Source organism: Morone saxatilis, unplaced genomic scaffold (genome assembly GCF_004916995.1).
Source record: "Morone saxatilis isolate NCDOM2014 unplaced genomic scaffold, NCSU_SB_2.0 Contig3, whole genome shotgun sequence".
NCBI classification, from domain to species: domain Eukaryota; kingdom Metazoa; phylum Chordata; class Actinopteri; family Moronidae; genus Morone; species Morone saxatilis.
Genome location: NW_023339873.1, coordinates 23,800,144 through 23,804,602, shown reverse-complemented (window position 1 = coordinate 23,804,602; position 4,459 = coordinate 23,800,144). Strand labels below are relative to the sequence as shown.

Genomic DNA, 4,459 nt, shown 5'->3' with positions numbered 1-4,459 from the left:
AAGTGGGAGATGGAGTCCTGGTAGCTTAAAACAGAGTTATTGTGTTCATTCACCAAATGCAAGGTGTTATAAACAGGATCTGATGTTCTATAAATAGTGTGTCAAATTAGAGAGAAGTAACTCTGCTCGCATTATATAAGGTGAAATCCAAGACCAGATTTTCATGTGGTTTGCACTGTTCACACTGACAAATCTGGGTCTGAAAGTGGCCTTAGAACTTGCGTAAATAAGGTTTTTTATGCTCAGTATCTTTTATGAATTGGATGAGCACACTGTTGGAAATGATGAGGCTGAGTATAAATCAGTCTGTGCCTCTCTACACAGCACATGAACGGTGTACCTTCTATGTGTGTAAATTATACTGATGGCTGCTTGTAGCAGAAATGATCCAGCGACCTTGATGCCATTTCTCTGCTTTGTCCCCCTCTCATTGTGAAGGTGTGAGGGTTACAGTGTGAGCCTGCACTGTGCCCATTACTGCAGCTCCACAAAAGGTAAAAAGAGATGAGAAAGCTGGTGCAGAGGAGGTTGGTGCTTGATATAAAAAACAGTGATGAATAGCGAGCGCATGTAGCTTTCTCTCCTCCTCTCCATCTGTGTGCATGATCTGTAGTAATAGGACGGTAGAAAAGAATCCCAGCAAGCTTTAGTGTAGGAATAAAAGAAACTATCTTTTAGGTCACCCTGACCCAATCAAACACTTGAGATTTGTAGGAGTATATAGCGTATTTCAATGTCAATGTTTCTTTACAGGTTTTTGAAAGAAAAACAAAAAGTCAAGGCCAAAAAGTTTTACTTTTAAAAAAGAGTTTTAATGTTGCATATTTAACCACAGTGGCCAATGGCTCAATGGTTGGCAGCTCACAGTGAGAAGATGGGGCTTGTAGACTGCAGTGTACAAGCTCTTCCTCCGTTCATATGGAGTCCCTCTGGCAGCTTTCTCCTGTTCAGCTTACCAGGTGGAACCAAGGCTGTATGATGTGCTTGGGTTGTGTTAGGTTTCAGTTGAAGTGATCTGAAAGGATAGGTAGCCTACGGATGTTTTGAAGTCTGTGTTATAATGCAAATCAAGTGTGTATCTTATAATTGTCTCTTTAGTAAATCTTTGTGTTCAACAGGGTTTTCTTGCAGAACAGGGATGCATTTTTTGGATCTTGCCACATAAGCTACATTGCAGCCATTACAGCCTGCTTCCTGATTATTTTCACATCTAGCTCAATTAAGGGTTTATTTCGACCAAACTGGCATTGGTGATTGTTGGAAAGACTTTGGAAAGATTATCTGCAAGGTCAAATTTGTCAATGGAGTCTGGTTGGCCGTAGTGCCTGATAAACCTTTTGTACAGTAGCCATTTTAACATTAACTAGTAGGGTAACATGCACAATAAAACAGCACCGTGCATTGGTTTGACCTGACTGGATCAGTGTTAGTGGTTTTTGTATATATACCCTTTAGGATATACGTGGGCCACACAGCGGTGTTTTAAGCTACTGGTTCCCAACACGAGGGTTGGGACCCCCTACTAGGGGTAGCCAAAGCTTCACAGGGGGTTGCATGGCCTTTTCATTTTTGGAATTAAACTTCAAAATATACACAGTAGGCCTATTTCTCAGAATTTCATTCATTTCTGTGAAGAAAACTAAATGAAACTGTTATTGTTGAAGTTTAGGTTATTATTTAAGGTCTAAACTTTGAGGACCTGAACACAATGTAACAGCTTTGTCCTGCATTAGAAATAAAACAACCAGAGAGCCAACAGAACAATGAGAAAAAAACAACTGAATTTGTCAAAAAAGAAGCCTATAGCTATATAGCCTGTATGAGATAAAATAATAAAATACACAATACAGACAAAAGAGTGTATAAAAGTTCCTAAAAAAATCAGGAAAACTCATCTCTGAGCAATATTTAATAATCTTCTCTAAATTTATCCAGATCTCTGGTCTTACACAAACGTCCTGTAGTTATTGTGTTCACTGTTTGGGTTCATTGTACAGTTTATCTGTTGTTCTCCACTGTTATTGTTATTATTAGATATAATATGAACTATCCATAAAACATGTAAATTTACTCATGATAGAAAAGAAGTCCCTTAAGGACAAAGGTTGGGAACCAGGGCTTTAAGCTAGTTGTATAGCCAAGCTACATTGTAAAAAAGATATTTTTACAGGAAAAATCAGAACTTTACTATAATAAATACAGTAGATTATATGGTAGACTATTATGCTAAAATTATATCAGCACTGTTGATTGTATGGTTAAAGTTGAAGTTTTAGTCCATGTTTACTATATAAATACAATTTTTTACCATCAAAAGAAACAGGTTTGCCACATGAAAATACCATATGAATGAATTTCATATCATTTCAACAGTCAGTAATATATTTATTTATTTATATTCCATATAAATTATTTTAAAATGCTGTAGAAATTAGGGTTTTGCTTTGGGATATGACATTGCTTTACTGTTACAGAAGATGCATTTAACCTATTGAGAGTTTACAGTCTTACTGTCATGGTTTGACAGTTTTCCACCATAAAATCTAAATTTTTTTACAGGTAGGTAAGGTAGGTAGGTAAAGTTTTATTTTTTTTTCCGTCATTTTAAATTCACAATAATTTCCATGATAATTCTTAAACAAATGTTCATTGCAACAACACAAGAACAAACCAAACAAAGGATAAGAAAAAAAGAAAGATTCAAAACAGGATCAAGCCGTATAATGTTTTGTATTCCAGGTGAAGTATTAATTTATATTAATCTAGCATATGTTGTTCCGTGGTCAAAATGTTCATGTGTAAATTTTTAAATGTGATATGCTCTGCGATGGAATAGCATTCTTCTCTCATGTCTTCATTTATATCGTTCTCCTGGCACTGTATATTTTTAATTTCATCTCTCTTTTTGTGTTTTGAGTGTATCACCATTAACACTGTGGTATGCTTTTTTTTCGATGTATAGGACGCCGGGAAGGTTTTATTAATTGGGAGTAGAAGACTTGATGTAGGCTAAGGCCTCGATATACTTGGATGTGTCGAGGGCTTCCCTCGCCTTTTGGTGTTTTTATGGAGGATATCATTCATAGACGGCAGTGAAAAATAGTCACATCATTGCACAAATGTAATTAACTTTTTGTTACGTCATTTGTTATGTGTGAGGATTTTAGTGAAACTTGCTATGAAGGTTAGAATTTGACGTGTTTGCTGGGGCGTGGTTTAAGCTTTGTTTATTTATTTTGCCGAATTGTACATAGCAGGTAATACGCTGAGGGTAACGCGCGCGATTGTCTCGAGCATAGGGAATGTTCTGTTTGACATTTTAAATGGAACAGATTGATTCTAGGTTCATGTTCAGAAGATTGTCGGCAGTTCGAATTCGATCTTTTCCGGATTTGTCTGTGTTCACGGACATCATTATATTTCGAATGAGAATTGGTGGAGGAGTGACTGTTGCATAGTGGAAGAATTTATGGAGGAAGTTTGACAATCAGTGGCATTGTCAATATAATATGATTTGATATTCTGTAAAATTTGTGGTTAAAATGGGTAGGGGAATGTTTTCGCTGTTCAGAAAGATGAATGTTTATAATTTAATCAGACAGCGACTGGCCTGTTGTTCATGTTTTGTAGGTATTTGTCTATTGCTGTGTTTTTAGTTATGTTCAACATTGTCAAATGAACTTGGTGACGAGAAGGGCTTCTCCAATCGCGTATAAATATACTATTTCCAAAAAGAAAAATTGTGTCGTAGGTAGGAGGCCGGGAATTCTCTGAATGACCAACATAAAACCTATTCCCCGAAGTTTTGGGGTGAATGAATTGGAACCAACAAAAACCTTCCGATCTGGCGTTTCAGTATAATTTTTGTCTCAATAAAGGAGATTCGGGACTAGCATTTGGCATGGAAGGAGCCAGTGATGGGGATAATCGAAACCCGATACGCAATCTTCTATTCCATATTTGCTGGGGACATTCAATTCCTATTAAATTTTTGTTTTTTTTTTCTCCGCCAGTTTTCTTTTTGTTGTAAATTTTCCTTACTTATTGTTTCTTCATGGGATTATTAGGCAGTTATTAAGTACCTAATTTTTTTTTATATCTTCTTTGGTATTTTATTCCTCTTCTGTTCTGGGTTTTTAAGAAATCCTCCTGTTTTCATATTGGGAATGTATAATGATATGATCATAAATGTGTTAATTCCTTTTTTTGCACTTGCTTATTAAGCACGTTTTTGTGCCATTCTACGAGGGGAATTGGAAACAACTTGTTGCCCCAATGTTTTGTGATTCTCATTAACGTGTTTTGGGGTGAGAAATCTCTTTCTTCCTGTATTTTATAAGTCGCCGACCACAGTTCTTGCAAAGGTTTTTGGTGTATAGTTTGTTAATTTCCGTACGTTATATTGAAATCACTCAGGGTCCAGATTTTATGCTGGTGTACAGTATGTATCGCGAATTGT

The 4,459-nt window shown here is 36.3% G+C and overlaps 1 pseudogene; it reads left to right on the top strand.

Moving 5' to 3' along the window:
- Positions 1-4,459, top strand: part of LOC118337195 — an 18,058-nt pseudogene that overhangs the window by 8,894 nt on the left and 4,705 nt on the right.